The sequence below is a fragment of the Mastomys coucha genome, unplaced genomic scaffold (assembly GCF_008632895.1).
Source record: "Mastomys coucha isolate ucsf_1 unplaced genomic scaffold, UCSF_Mcou_1 pScaffold11, whole genome shotgun sequence".
Classification (NCBI taxonomy): domain Eukaryota; kingdom Metazoa; phylum Chordata; class Mammalia; order Rodentia; family Muridae; genus Mastomys; species Mastomys coucha.
In genome coordinates this window covers 13,668,658-13,684,855 of record NW_022196893.1, presented here as the reverse complement: position 1 = coordinate 13,684,855, position 16,198 = coordinate 13,668,658, and the positions used below count along the sequence as shown (strand labels likewise).

Here is a 16,198-nt window from a genome sequence, read left to right as displayed (position 1 = left end):
GGGACAAGATCAAAACAAAACAAATGAACAAAGCCTCCCTTTGTACCCTATTAGATTCAACAGGGCAATCAAGAGAGGCTTCATAGGAGAGGTGGCTTAAGGCTTTGAAGGGTGAGTAGAAGTCTGCCAGGCTAAGGCAAATGAGGGTGTATCTGGAGAGGGAACAGGCAGCAGATGAGAGGCGAGTTAGGAGAGGGGACAGGCTGAGAGGCCCCGGTTCCTTCACAGTGGGAGGAGTCTAGAGGCAGAGCAAGCCTGACCTGATGACAGACCCACACATATATCATTGAAACTCACCCTCAGGTATGTTTAAAGTACCCTGTTGCTGTCTTCAGACACACCAGAAGAGGGCTTCGGATCTCATTACAGATGGTTGCGAGCCACCATGTGGTTGCTGGGATCTGAACTCAGGACCTCTGGGAGGGCAGTCAGGGCTCTTAACTGCTGGGCCATCTCTCTCCAGCCCCTATGTTGATGTCTTAAGATGACTCTCCAGAATCTTGCCAGGTCATGCCTGTCAGCTGCCTTGAGGGATGGGGATTTGTGGATGGTTCTATACTTGAATTTAGACTACTATGACTTTTCTTACTTTCCATTCCTCTTCTGTTTCCCATGAGGATTAAACCCGGTTTGGGGGTGGGGGGGGTGGGGCTGTGCTGCTAGGGGCTGGGCTAGGCCAGACAGGCTGCTACATCGGAGGCAACCTTTCTGAGGGAAGTGATCTGGAGAATTTTGAGGCAGGTTCCTGGAACTCTATCTCCAAGCTGGAACCCTGGGGTGATCTGAAGCTCCCACAGAGTTTGCTGGCTAGCTCCCCAGCCCTAGGTTTGACCAAAGTGGAGGCGTAAAAGGTGGTCAAAGCCTCAAGGCAGGCTGCTTGGATTTAGTCTCTGTGGAGTTACTCAGACTGGCCATGTGCCTCGAGTCTTGGTGGTGGTGATGAGCATATTGAAGTGTTTTGATGAAGGTTACAGGACTGACTTTTCTCAGACCAACCATCTTAGAGCTGTGCTCTCTGGGCTAGCAGGCACTTGGAAAAGTGTTAGCTCGAAGAAAGGACGGCCCAGGAGAGTGAAGGCTCAGCACCTGGATATCTAGGTATTGATTGCGTAATCCCTCCAAACCTCAGTTTCCCTAGCCATGAAATGGGGGTGGTTATTGCACTGAGTTATAATGGCACTTACTGTAAACTGGGCAGGCATGGCCCGATTGCCTACTTTAATAGCCTCTCCCTGCCCTGAGCTCTGTTAGGGCAGCATGGAGGTATAGGTAGCTCAGAACTGAAAGTGCAGGGGAAGAGCTCTAGAGATTTGGCATTTTTACATCTCTGGTTCTGTGGGCAAGACCAGGAGGAGGTAGTTTGCTAGAACGTGAGCCCTGGAGATCAGCAAGGGTCCACCCGCCATTGCAAATGAGCCACTGGTTGGACACATGGCAGAGCCACTGATACACTGAGAGGCCTTGAATGTGGCATGGCATCGTCCTGGACTGCAGAGCCCCTGTTTGTGGAGAGGGGCTTAGGTCTACTTAGGTCTCTGCTTCCTTGAAGGGCTCTGATTTTCCTGTTGCTGTTTGTCTTGGATGGCTTCCATGTAGGCTGTGCCTTGGGCAGTATCATCTGCCCACTGGTTTTTCTAGAAAGGATGTTCTTCCCTCTCATTCTGCCTGGCTTGCCTACTATCACTCCGCACTGGCACTGTACGAAGGCTAGGAGACAGGCCCAGAGGGTATGTCCTCCCTCCAGGAAAACAGGGCTGTTCAGTACCTTGGCCTGTACCATATGTGAATACATCCAGGTATTGCGGATTGTGGGGTTTGGGAGCTGGCCACAGATGACTCTGGGAGGTGACTGACTACCGTGGAGGATCCCAGAGGTCATGAGCACTACCATCCTCCCACCAGCACAAACTTGAGAACCAGTCACTCAGCTCCACTGAGTCTGTGCCTGGGTAGTTGTGGCACCTCACTTCCTCAGAACAGCCATCTGTGTGAGGCTGCTGAGGAAGTTGTATATGAGGCAGTCCTTTGCAGTAAACAATAATCATCTCCCTAGGATGAAAAAGCGGAGGGCCCCAGAGTTGGGACTTGACTGAAGGTTCTTGTACCACCTGCTACCAAAGGAGGAGAGAAGCAGCTTATAATGCTGGGAGGTCAGAGGTTTCTGATTGGAGGTTCAGGAGACACAAAACTTGGGATGAGGTTGGGATGCAAGTCTGCCATCGCTTGCTGCAGGGATCTACTGATATCAGGTGTGTGGGAAGAACGGGTGTGTCACATGGCTGTGGCTCTTCAGGAACATTCGTTCCCTCTTGCCCAAGATGTTTCTGCTCACATTCACACACATGGGGTTGCTTAAGTGCACTCCATAGGTTCAGATACTGTCTGAACCTGGCATCCTCAGGCTATGTTCTCACAGCTGCCTTTTGCCTTTGTTTGTATACACCCCCGTCAGAGGGAGCCAGTATTGGAGCTCGCTCACAGCACTGGAGTGAGAATGCTGTGGGTTAGCACAGGAAATAATTCAGCATGGAGGCTAGTGCACGTGAAAGCTGCAGGCATATTTTCCTTTGTTATCTCTCAAGTCAGCTCAGGTGCCTCTGTTCACACTGCAACATGCCAGGCCTTAGCCTCTCTGCCTTGGCTAAGTGGCCAGCCTTGGTGTCTGGGAACTGAGCGTGCAGTCAGTTCTGATGCAGGGGGGGAGTGCTTCTGAGAATTGGTGTGCTGGCTCCCACTGCTGGTATGACTGACATCCTGATGAAATATGTCAGTTGGAAACAGTTGTGAAAGAAATGTCTGGAACGACTACTAGCCCTATAGGAGGACCACAGGTAGTCTTTACTCAGGTCAGGCGCTAGTCTTGGCTTTGTTTTCATGACCTCCCCCCACCCTAACCCACCCCGTCCTCCTTTCCTCAGTAATGAGGGCAGTATCCCACCTCACTTTAGAAGGTTGACTCTGGGATTGCTCATGTAGAATGTGCATTGTGAGCAGCTGTGACAACTTGCATTTTGGTTTCTGGTCCTTTGCATGGTGACCAAAGGTAGATCCTGTGTAGTCCATATGCTGATGCTTGGCAGCAAACAGAGCTTGGTCTGCTCTCAAGGGCTTCTGGAGTTTTAGCTTCATTGAAACCTCTGGACTCTGTAACTTGCAGGGAATGAGGAAGGTCCCTTAGGCAGCCTTGCTCCTAGAGGAGATATGTGGTCATGCAACCTGGGTTTCTGAGCAGTTCCTTGTTCCGGCACTGGGTCAGCTAAAAGGGATGAAACTATTTGGTCAGAGGCCAGTACTGCCCTTGAGCTCAGCCTAGGAGAAAGGATGTGAAAATCACCCCCAAAGATCAGAGACAGGGATATGGAACACTTGGGCAGCTGGGAAGGTGGGTTTGTGGTGCCCTCTAAGAACCCATGGCTCCTCCTTTTACCTTGGGATGAATCCCAAGCCTGTGACCCGCACCGTGCTGCAGCTGCTCCTCCCGCTTTCCTTTGACTTGCTCTGCCTGCCTCCTCCCGCTTTCTGCTCTCTTTGCTTCCTCCTGCCTCAGGGCCTTTGTCCATGCAGTACCTCTCTCTGGAACTCATCCAGCCACAACATGAAGCCCCATAGGACCACAAACATCACGACAACAAGGACCCTTTATTCAGTGCTTGGAATATGATAAAGACTCAGCCATTGTTGAGTGAATGAATGAATGAATGAATGAATGAATGAATGAACGAACGGTTATTAAGGAGGCAGTCTTTGAGTTGGACCCAAAAAAGCAAGGTAGAAATACCTTAGTCTCTGTGGAGGCAGGTTCCTCTGCCTCTGGGAATAGGCCAGGCCAGGGACACAACTTGTTTGGTTTGGCAGAGACAATGAAACAAGGGAGTAGGTTGGCACTGCGAGCTAAACCAAGAGAGGGCTTTGTGTCCAGGAGAGTGGGACGTTGGAAGCCACTCGGCAGCCACTGCACACTGTTAAGCCAGGGAGAAGCACTCATGGGACTGCTGTGAACTGGCAGTAGGGTTGAAAGTGGCTCACAAAAGAGGCTGGTGGTGCGTTGGAGAATCCATGACTCCTGCTGCTTCTGTTCCCAAGGCATCACACATGTGCTTGGCAGTTGTCCTTGAGAGCTATCAGGGAGATAGATGCAGGGCAGTAATGAGGCCTCTCACAAGATGTATCTTTTTCTGGAAGACAATTGGTTTGGTGGCAGGGCAGCCATTCCCAAATCTCTGGAGGGGAAACATCAGTGTCCCCATTTCTGAGCCATTGTCGTTGAGAAGGCAACGTGTAGCCCTGCACCCCTGCACCTGGGCCCTAGTACAAGGTGAGGGAGAGGGATAAGCAGAACCATTGCCACCATTACATCCAGTGCAAGAGCCCTGGGACCCTCTTGCAAGGCAGCTGCTGTGGCCAAGAGAGAGTTTGAGGGGACAGACACTACTACTAGTAGCTGTGTATCTTTGAGCATCTTCCTAGCAACTTTGGACTTCTTCAGCAGTGAACTGGGGCGATACTCTGGCCTCGTGAACACTGAGCTTAAATGACACATACAGAGCCAAAGAAACAGTATGTATGGCTTAGAAGCAGTGGCCCTTACCATGGCTGCATTTGTCCCCACCGTTTGCATTCTTAGCAGGGAACTTGGGTTTCAGGCTTAAAAATGAAGAGCATGTCAACAAAACAGGATGGAACAAAGTCTTTTCCCAGCATGCCTCAGCATGTGGCACTGCCTTCCTGTGGCGCCCAGACAATGATGTGGCTAAAAGTCTTGAGCTCTCAAGCAGAAATAATCCCAATGGAAAGGAACCTCCCATTGTTACTGCATGATGAAGCGATGCAGGGGATTGGCAGCCCTACTCGCCTGGCTGTTTTTTTTTTTTTTTTTAGCTCAGACCCCTCCTAACTGCTGTGTCTCAGTTTCCTTATCTGCAAAAGGCAGAGCAGTCTCCACCTCACAGGTTTGCTGCGAGAATTAAGTGAGTTAGTGCTACAGTCAGATCATTCATCGTTAACCCTGAGCACCGAGTGACTTAGTGGAAGCTCTGGAGCCAGAAGGCTGGGTACCAGTCCCAGTTCTGCCTTCTGTTGGCTGCCTCACTTGGAACTAGTCACTCACCTCTCTGTGCTTATTTCTGCTTTGTGTCATGACTGGTGCCTCCCAGGCTCTTAGTGAGAAGGGAAAGTGTCCCCTAGAGAAGGGCCCTATTCAGGAGGCAGGAAGAACACTTGCTTCTTCCCTATGGCCCAAATCCCAATTTACAGATAAAGAAGTCAAGACCTTAGCTCAGTCACTATTTGCTGAAGAGTACACACTGGTGAGAGCATACAGGTCCCAGTTTTGTGATCTGGGTTGGTATTTCCATGTCCGTGGCTGCTCAGGAAGACTCCAGCCCAGAGGTTCAGTGGATTTTGGGCTTGGTAGAGAGCTGATGTCTCCTACCATCTGCTTTCAGGGTCTTTCTTCGTCTGTGGTGAAATGAATGCTGCTAGGCATGGGTTCCCCAGACGGTCTCCAGAGCCTCAGTGTACTGTGGAGAGAGGACTGCCACTGAGTCCTTTGTCCTCTATGGTCTCTTTTCCTGGACACCTGGAGACTTTGGACCTGCCAGCTGTCTGCCCCTTTTCAGAGAAGTCCCTGAGCACTAGGAGCCGGACTGTTAAAAGTACAATCACTGGGGGCCTAGGATAATCCCAGCTCTGCCTCTTTCAAGCTTAATGACTTAGGACAAGTTACTTAAAGTCCCCTGTGTCTCGGAGGCTACATTTGTAAAGTGAGGTGTGACATCAGCATCAATCTCATCAGGTTCTCTTGAACATTAATTAGGGTGATAAGGGGAAGTCTGCCCAGTTCCTGGTGTCCTCTGGGCTGTCTCATAGTCAGCGATACATAGTTTTTTGTGAATATGCTGTCTTTTCTTGCATAGTGTACCAGACACCAGATAGGTGGGAATGTCCAGTAACAAAACAAGCAGCCCAGTGGGACCAGTGGGAACCATGACTTTGATCTTGTTGGGCAGAGTGGAAGGGCAAGCTGGTGAGCAGGGGCCACTGTGAGACCGCAACAGTCTTATCAAGCCCTTCACAAGATACCAGGCCCTGCAGGGCCCCCATCTTTGTCATCTCTTTCTGCTGCTTTGGGAACAGGTCTCTTGTGCATAGCAGGGGCAGTAGTTCCCTCCATCTACAGTCTTGGGCATCCCCACTCAAGGCTATATTGCCTTTCTCCACCTTGCCTGAGAAAGAGCTTACAGCCTCAAAGACTGCAGGTGATCCTGTGGAATGAAGGCATGCCCAGAGCATCAAGTCATGCCTGTGTGCCTAAGCATGCCGAGCATCCCCACTCTTTGCCTGGGGAAAATACCTGGCTTGGGACAGGCATAGCATGGTGTTGGGGGAGGTTTCCCCTTCTGTCAACCACAGACTTTTGTAAGCTGCCTCCTTCGAGACTAGAGGTGAAGCCCCAGAATTGTGAAGGAGGAATCCAGGCTTTCCTCTTGGTGTGTTAGAGTTGTTAGCCAGTGGCCCCTCCCAAGAGGAAGGAGAACAGGAGTCTGCTGAAGGATTAAAGGTGAGGGCTGTTGAGAGTCAGCTAGTGCTGGGAAGGACACCAGCCTGCAGCTGAAGCCTACATCCTGGCTCAGTTCTCACCAGTCACTGATCTGCTGAGCAGGGCCAGTCTCCTCAATCAATCCGTGCTGACAGATGGTAGCGGAATCAGTGACCTAGAGGCAGAAGGCTCCATTTGTAATCCCAGAGTGGTCCAGGTTCTTGGAGGAGGGCTGAGGAGTTTGTAATAAAAGGAGTGACACAGGGTTTCCAAAAGCCATCTCCCAGCCAGAGAAAGAGAGAAGGGATTAGTATTGCCTCTGGAATTGATACACAGTGATTCTGTTCAATAGGTATTTTAGAGTGGACTGGGTTAGGAGAGATGGGAGAAAGAAACAGCTCATTTACTCTGTTTTCTTTAAAAGACTTCAAAGTATAGAAGGAAAAGCGAGATGGATACATCTGAGACAAGGAGGGCTACAAGAGGCTGTGGCAAGCAGGGTGTAGTGTTGCCGGGGCTGTAATCCCAGCACTGCAGAGGCTGAGTCTGAAGACTATCAGGACTTGAGGCTAGCTGGGCTACATTGTGACACTTCGTCTCAAGACAGAACAAAGTAACTACCTTGAGTGATAGGACTTTGGGCAGCAATTAATTTCCCTGAGCTTCATCTGCTCAGGTGTTGTACTGACCCCCAATTTACGATGATACCCTTATTTCAGCCTCCTGAGTCCTGGAACTCCAAGCGTGCACCACCATGCATGGTGGTGTTAGTTAATTGTGTCTAGTACTGCAAGAATTCTTCATGCAGCTCTCTTTAGATATTCACAGTACCTATATGTGAGGTAACATGGGGGGTGGGGTGTCAGGTATGGCACTCAGAGAGGGGAAATGAGTTGTCCAGGGCCACACACAGCACAAGAGTACTAATACTTGTCTGCTGGTCATGGTTTCAATGAATGTGTTTCCTCTTCCAAGGCACATGGTAAGGCCCAGCAGATCTGGCTGTAGAATAGGGCAAGCTTCCATGTGGCTGTCCCCTGGATAGTGTTCTGTTAGGGACTGAAAGGGGTGGGGGGATGCCATCATAGGAAAGGGGGCAGGAACTGAACCCCAGTGTTTCTCTGCATCCTGTTCCTAGTGAGCTCTCTTGTATCCCTCTTCTCCCCTTGAGACAAAGTGAGACCTAGGGAAGAAGGGAGAATGAGGAAATGGTGTCCCTTTTCCTCATGAACTGGCCCAGGAAGCTGGGGAGGCCTTCAACACTGGGGCCTCCAAGAAGGCACATCTACATTTTTTTTTTTCAGAAAACTTTAAGTCTGTTTCCAGCCCCTCCCACCTTTCTCTCAGCAGTCTTGACACTAGCTGAAGCCAGGCTTTGGCCTCTTAAAAGCCTTAGTGGCTGAGAATTTGAAAATGGAACTCACAGTTAGAACAATGGGAACAGCTAGAGGGTAGGGCCTGGCAGTCTATTCAGCTTTGCTCTGGAAGGGCCTGGTACTCTGCCTGTCTTTAGAGAGGTGTGGGGGAATCAGATCCCCAGGAATAGTCCTGACCTGCGTTGGAATCGGCTCCCACTTGATGAGATGGGGGACAGGAGCCAGGAGAACTCAATGCCTTCTCCACCACATCCTCCTGTCAGGGTCCCTAGGACCTTCAGGTCCTGATTGGGATCTCCAGACCCTCTGTGGGTGGCCCGAGACTAGGAAAAGTATGAATTGCTTTGGCCCGGTAGAATGAAAGGTGAAAGAGTAAAAGCCAGGCCACAGGAACCTGGAAACCCCAAATATATGAAATCTGGTCCCCAGACCAACCACAGCTGACTCCTGTCAGCGTCTCACCTTACACCCAAAGCACATTTTGGATCCCAGTTTACTCTCAAGTTGGGTTGCTTTAGGAGGGGAAGCCACATACTCCCCCCAATCTAGGCTGGATGCAGTCTTAGTTTAGAATCAGTAGTTTTAGGGACACTTTAATCCAAACGCTTCTCCTTTCTCTTTTATCTGTGGGAAACTGAGGTCCAAAGTGGAGCAGTCTCTGAGTGTACCAAAAGCAGAGTTTAAATATTCCAAACTCACCCTCTCCTTATTAGCTTCACTTTGCATAGCAGAAGGCAGCTGTTCTCAACCTATGGTCGGGACAGCGAATGACCCTTTCCCAGGGGAGGCCATCAGAAAACAGAGATTACTATTCATAACAGTAGCAAAATTACAGTTATAAAGTAGCAATGAAATAGTTTTCTATGGTAGGGTCACCACAATATGAACAGTATTAAAGGGTCAAGCATTAGGAAGGTTGAGAACCACTGATCTATGAGATGGGGTTTTTCTTGAGGAAAAAGAAATTTAGCCCTTCGCTCTGTGAAGATATCCGAGATACAAGGGAAAGGCTGTTTAGGGCGTGAGGCATGGCCGTGGAAACCTCTGATTTCAGTTCTGGGCCCGCCATCCAAGAGTGCAGAATCTCAGCGCCACTGCAGACTACTGGCATGGAAGTCTATTTTTACACGTGAGGTAGGTTGGTTTCCTTGCTTGTATAACGGAGGAAACTGAGTCTCAGAGACTGTTGTTCATCTAGGAACACCCAGTAGGCACCATGGGGCAGAGAGAGCATCCGCACATACCAGGCTGGCCTGGTGTGACCCACCTGGGCCCGGCGGACGTTTAAGCAAGCAGGCGCCACCCTGGTGGCGGTTCAACTAACTATACAAATTACCACGGGCTTCACAGGCTGCCCAAGACGCGACTTCGGACTTGGAGGCTCTGGGAGAACTCCAGAAATCCCAGTGGAAGGTTCTGTGCCACCAACTCCCCGGAAAGTTGCTCTGGGGCACCCCGCGAGGTAGCCTCAAGCGGAGGGATGGAGGCAGCCCTGGGCGCTTGGCCTCGGACCGCAGAGTGGGGTCTCCTCGCTGCGCCTCCCGACGCTGCCACACGCGGGTGGGCACGCGCGCCGCCCCGCCCCCGTCCCCGCCCCCTGCGCCCGCCCCGCCCCGCCGCGCGCCCTCCCGCCCGCCCGCGCGCCGGGGCCCGGAGCCGCCTCATTGGCTGCGCGCCGTCACCTGACGCTCTGTTATTTCCTGTGTGTTGGGAGAATGGAGAGAAAAAACCCGGAGCTGAGCCGCCTTCGGCCCCTGCGAGGCGGCCACGGCCTCAGCCGGGGGAGCCCTCCCTGAGACGCGCCGGAGCGGGGAGTGAGCGGGCGAGCGCGCGGGCCGGAGCGAGCCTCTAGGGGCCGCGGCCCCGGCCCGCCCCGCCGTCGGCCTGGGCGTCCGCGCTGGAGGCGGTGGAGGCACCCCCACCCCCACCCCGCGCCGCGCCGCCGCCCCCTCCCCTCCCAGCGCCGGCGGAGGCCGAGGGACGGGCCGGGGGGCTCCTGCAGGTAACCGCCGCCCGGCCTGGAGGAAAAGGGCAGTGCGAGGGCCCGGGAGCGGGCCGCGCCGCTCATCCTGGCTGCCGGGAGCACAGGGTCGTGGCCCGGCCCGATCTGCGAGTGCGGAGCCTCGGGAGTCGCCGAGGGGGCGGAGGGGACCGGCGTGGGCTGCTGAGGGGTCAACGGCCAGGACCGGCGTCAAGGCAGAGCGGGCCGGAGGCTCCCGGGCCGCGGGCGGAGGTGCAGAGGGGTCCCCGTTCTTGGCAGCCCCGCGGGGACCGGCGTTGCTGGCCTCTCGGCTGCGGGCTGGGGGCGAGGCGCGCGAGGTGGAGGGCCGGGCTTGCCGCGGGCCGGGGAGGGGCGGGCTGGGGCCGGCGGAGCAGCCGCGCGAACACCTGAGGCCATGTGGATGCGGCTGCCGGTCGCCTGCTGGCGGCCCGGGGCAGGTATCCGGCTGCCGGGCGGGAGCTAGGGGCGCAGGATGCACTTCCTGTGTGGGGCGCCCTCCCCTCCCACGCCGTGGTGAGCGGGGCAGGGTGTGGGGTCCCGCGGAGTCCACGAAGGGGACTCTCTCTCTCGCGGGTCGGGGTTGGGAAGGCGAGACTCTTGAGTTTCTTCTCTCTTCCTCATTCTCACGGAAAAGTGGTGGTTTGAAGAAGAGTTTGTTGTCCGGCCTGCGGCGGGAGGTGGGATGTCTTTCTTGAGTGCGCCGGGGTGGGAGTGGAATTTAGTTTTGGGGGGCGGTGGAGCTGCGGATTCCTCCACGGTTTGTGGGTGCGGACACCAGTGTTGCTTGCCTGCCTGTATTAAACTCCTTTGGGGGGGTCTAATCAGAATTAGGGGTTTCTACCCGAGCTCTGCGTTCTCCCTCCAGAGATTAGATGACTCTGGTAAATGCTAGAAAATGGATGGAATTTTTGAGCTATTATCTAACAGGCTGATCTTTGAATGATAATTGGACCCTTATGCTAACAGCCTTAGTGAAGAGTTTTATAAAAGGTTTTACACGAGGTGGCAATGGCAGCTCGGGAAACTGCACTAAATTCCGATCTAGGAGGCCTGGAATGCACTTCCAGCTTGGCCACCAAATAAACTGTAGCCCTGGGCAAGTTACCTACCCTCTCATGCCTCAGTTACAATTCTGTTAAAGACTCCGTTGCAGGCCAGGCATTTCGAAGGTTTGTTTGAGTTTGGTTTGGTGGTTTTTCCACTCCTGTTTTGTGCTCTCATTTTGACCCTAGGAACTTTTCTGAGATGTGCCTCACTGGATTGAGAAGTTACTTGGTCAGGGTAGTTTTTGCTCAATTCCCAGTGCTTCTCTGTGCTTCTGAAGAGAAAACACACACTATTAATAGCAGTCTAGCCTATGTTGAATGCACATTGTTTTTTTTCTTTGTGATAGAGTTTTCAGAAAAAGCACTGGCTGATAGGGAAATACGGATGAGATGATTGGGTCTGTTTTTGTTGGAAGCGCTTTCCATGTTGGGAAGGGCTGCTTTTTCAAGATCTTTTAGGTGACTCTTACTTGGCTAATTTCAAATTTCCAACTTCAATCTTGGAGTAGGGATAAATTAGAATGAGCTATGCGGTGTAGTAGGTTAGTAGAATTAATATCCACTTCAGGATGTAGTAAATGGTTTGCATCCCTGGTTTATTCCTAGTGGTAGCAGGGTACTTCTATCAGAGGCTGAAGAACCCTAGTTAGTCTGACTAATTTTCTGGTGTGTAAGGCCTGGGCCATATGCCTTTGAATGGTAAGTACTCCTGGACCAACTCGGATTTTGCTGTTGTCTAAGACTTTTAGTACTGTAATATTTGAAGGGTATATGTTTAACGTGATGTGCTATGTTTTTTTATTTTTTGGCTGTGTAGTCCTAAATGGCCTTGACCTTCCAGTGATCCTTCTGCCTCCTGATTTTATTCACCAGGGGCTAATAGCTCAATTCTCCATAAAACATAGCTCATTGTTTTTCTTAGACAGTTTTTAAAAATTTGGCCTGTGTAGTCTTAATGGTCTTTTAACGTGGATGGGGGAATGGGCTCCTAATGACTGTCTTGTGTAAGTGTTAGAAGGTTTTCTTTAAGTCAGGCCTATCACATAAGACTATACAGATGAGTTATTTGGAATTTTCTATTAGGACTTGAATTATGACCTCATGTTCACTGTATGATTGGAAAAAGTGCCAGTTACTCAAATTAGCAGCACCTATCACACTAAAGTATGTATTAATTATGCTTGTTTTATAGCTTATGAAAAAATTACTATAAAACTTTACTGAGGTAATTTTTGTGTGTGTGTGTGTGTATGTGTGTATATGAGAGATATTAATATAGTAGGAGAATTGCCTTTATTAAGTTTTAACTTAGAGAGGAGAGGATGCTAACATTTGCATTAAAAACAAAAACAATGTATAACTTGGGCCAAAGAATTCTAAACTGTCCTAAAATGTCTACCCAGTGGACCTAAGAGTTCATTATTCCTTCTCTTCAGAATACATAAGCTAGTGAGAGGTGGGGCTTGGATATAACTCTCCTCTCCTAGATCCCAAAACTTGTTACCAGGCTCATTTTAACCCAGGGCCTGCTCAAGGTGCAGATCAGTTAGTATGAGTGGTCCTACAGTACTTAGCTTCCTGCTGTCATACTGCTTTACTGGCTCTTTAGCCCCCCCCATTCCCCCCCACTCCCCCACCCCCAACCCCAAGGCAGTAACAACCAAACTGGTGAATATGAAATCTGGAGCTGGGTGAAGTACTGGAAAGTGGTTTCTGTGACCCTTGGGAATTTTCTCACCTTTCAGTTTGCCCGTGCTTGGCCAGTTTTGCTGGTCTAAGATTTAATTTGTAAGAAGTTTCTCTTTCTAGTTCTGCCATTTTGTCTTGAGCTGAAAACATTTACAAACTGAAAGAGCAAGAGAAGTCATAAAATGTTGTCTGTGTTACTGGTTACAGTATTCAGGAACCATGTCATAATTGCTTTCACTTTAGCCAAGTGAGACTTTGTTGACATAAATTTATGAAAAACAGAACTTTTCCCAGGATGCCTTAAACATTACTTCCTCTTGGGGTAGTGTTTTTAGTTTTAGGCCCTTGGAAGTCTTGAGGAGATACTGTGGATTGAGATCAGAGTCTCAGTCATGTGAGGCAGGCAGGTACTGAGCTCTATACCCTGGCTTCTCAAGACCCTTGTTGTGATCATGGCACCCACAGTGTAGTGAAAAGATCTCATGATGACAGATAAAACTGAGAGCTTCCTATGTTAGGGCCCAGCTTGCTTTGAGATAATTCACAGGACCAGCAAGAAGATGTGCTATGTAACAGGAGTTGTTGGTATAACTGTGGCCTCATTTGGTGGTTCTTAATGGATTTAAGAACATAGAACTGGGTATGGTGGAACATGCTTTTGGTCCCAGTACTCTCAGAAGCAGGCAGGTCTCTATGACTTTGAGGCTAGCCTGGTCTACATAGTGTTCCAGGCTGGCAGCAGCTATATAATGAGATCCTGTCTCAATAAATAAATAAACAAATAAATAAAAGAATGAGAGTATACGAGCCACTAGGGAAACTACCCCCATTATAAGCTCTTCTGTAGGATTGGGACACTTGACTGTCAGCACAATATGGAGATGGCTTCTTTGTTTGAACATCACATCCCTAAATGTTGATTAAAATCCTTTTGTATATGTCTTTGTCATTTGCTTTAATAGATGTTCATGGGCTATACTAAAATGTAGAAGATGCATTGGTAGGCCAGATACAGAATGAGCCACTCTGAAAACAGAATATAAACAGTATATAAATAAGAATGTCATGTAGTAATAGCTACAAAGAGAATAAAAAAAATAGGTGGATGTATTGGTGCCTGCTTATATCTGGGAACTCATGAGACAGAAGCAGGGTTGTGAGTTTAAAGCCAGCTTGAGCTACGTAGTGAGCAAGCCTAGCTGGAAAAGAAAGAAAAGAGGCTTAATATGATAATGACATAGAATGCTGCTTTAGAGTGGTTTCACAAATGGTCCTTGTTTTGTAGACATTTCTCTCAGCTGGGTAGACATTTAATTTTTAGGACAAGTAAAAAATGTTAAGTAATTTACTTGGCCTTGAACATCTGGGACATCCAGGCCACTGCTAGGAAGTGATGCTCCCTTCTCATAGTCTACTGCCACCATTAAACATGCACTTTCTGTAACAGATGTGCTTTATCCCATACTGACCAAACAATACACAGAACCTGTCTCCCTTTTATGTGGCCAGCCACAGTAGTAATCAAGCAAATACCTGGAGTACTTTGCTCTTCTCAAGAGACCCTACTCAACTTGGCTGGCTCATTCTCACTGTGTAGCTGAGGGTGACCCTGAACCCCTCGTCTTCCTACTTCCACTTCCTAAGTTCTAGGGTCAGACATGTACTACTGCACCTAAGAAGAATCCCTACTTATCAGGCCCAGTGATTACTTCTCAGGCCTCCTGAGATATTATTCTTACTTTCAGTCATAGAAGTGAAACAGCTGTGCTGTAACTGAGGTGTGGAGATACATCAAAAGTTATACCCACATCTAAAAGGCCTCATTGTAACTGAACTCTAAGGAAGCATTTCTTCATGTAAGACATTGTGGACCAAGACACAACCAGGAGAAGAAACCAGTCTCATTGTTGGGGTCTAAGAAGCCAACACCGTCTGTCTTTGTGGAAAGTGACAGTAACACAGTCTTTGTCCATACTGCTTCATACTGATCACAGTGTTTCTCAGATTGGAATTTCATGGGGCTTTTGTTTGTTTGGAGACCAAGTGTGGTAGTGATGGAACTCACAGAGATCCACCTGAAGAGAGATCTGTCTCTTCAGTGCTGGCATAACAGGCATGCATGACCATCACACCCTGGTGAATTTTTAAAAATCTGGAGTATGTTATGTCATATGTATGTATATGTATGCAGGTGCACATGTATATGTCTGTGTGGAGAACAGCTATGTGCCCAGTTTTTATGTGGGTACTAGAGATCAGAGTCATGTACTCATGTTTACATGGCAATCACTTTGCCTGGTTGGCAAAGAGTAGGCTCCCACCTTTGACTGTCAGCGCAAATCACCACTCCTTCATTTTTTCCTAAGCTGTAAAGTCATAGGGTTAAACTAGATTATTCTTTCTTAATCTAGTTTGTAGCATGTATTTGGTGTAGCCTTCTAGCCTGTGGAGGCTAGAAGAGGGTGCTGGATCCCTAGAGCTGGAGTGGAAGGTTGTGAGCTGCCATATCGGTGTTGAGGAGCCAAACTCAGGTCCTAGGGAAGAGCAGCAAGCTCTCAGCTGCGGAGCCAGCCTCTCTCCAGCCGCTATTGCTTGTTTTTGGGGGAGTTTTCTTCTGGGTCTAAAGTTCTCTAGTCATAGTTGAAAAGGGAAGCAAAAGGCAGTTTAGATACCAGTTTGTGAGCCGCCTAGCTTGGACGAGCCTATCTCATCTGTATGGCAAAGTCACCCCTGCAAGAACCTCTTATAGCTGCCCCTGCTTCTCAGCATCCTCCTAGCTCAGGTCCACTCCGTTGGGACCTTCTATTTTTGAAGCACATACCTAGCAAGATATACAGAAGTCATTAGTGTTTAGCACTTCAATCTGAAATTTTAAATATAAACAACACCAGGAAGTTTTCTGTCCTCTTTTTTTTTTTGTTTGTTTGTTTGTTTTTGTTTTTGAAACAGGGTCTCCGGGCTGGTGAGATGGATGGCTCAGTGGCTAAGAACACTTGACTGCTCTTCCAAAGGTTGTGAGTTCAAATCCCAGCAACCACATGATGGCTCACAACCACCCATAATGAAATCTGACGCCCTCTTCTGTGTACTCATTTATAATAATAAATAAATCTTTAAGAAAAAAAAAGAAGCACTTAAAGAGTAAATAGAGCAAAAAAACCAAACCAAACCAAACCAAAACAAAACCCACAGGGTCTCTTGTACCCCTGGCTATCCTTGACCTTAATGATGATTCTCTATAAGTGCTAGGCTTATAGGCATATTCCACTACACTTAGGTGTCTGCAGTTTTTATTAAGAAAATTAGAGACAGACAGACATTTCTCCTTACTGAAGCCTTTAGCAGGCATCATTAATGATCTCCCTTAAGTTCTTCTGGCTAGTCCCTATCCATACTCGCTTTCCACACTACATGAAAATAAACAAAAAAACCCCAAAAAAACCATAATCATTGTACCTTTATTATTTGGATTAACTTTTCCACTGGTCTCCTAGTGGTATCACTACCTTTCCAGTTTCTCAGGTCATGGTTGTATCACTCTTATAAT

General features: G+C 49.1%; 1 protein-coding gene across 9 annotated transcripts in view; it reads left to right on the top strand.

The window, feature by feature from the left end:
• Nucleotides 1-16,198, top strand: part of Tcf20 (transcription factor 20) — a 179,685-nt gene that overhangs the window by 77,911 nt on the left and 85,576 nt on the right. For 3 of the 9 annotated variants that reach the window (XM_031350661.1, XM_031350652.1, XM_031350571.1), the window contains exon 1: nt 9,604-9,916. The exons of 3 other annotated variants lie outside the window; for them this stretch is intronic. The gene's annotated coding sequence lies outside the window, so the exon portion shown is untranslated. Of the gene's footprint in view, nt 1-9,603; nt 9,917-10,126; nt 10,148-10,333; nt 10,354-10,409; nt 10,430-16,198 lie in introns of those variants that run through there. 3 more of the 9 variants (XM_031350629.1, XM_031350619.1, XM_031350599.1) reach the window with 3 other exon arrangements.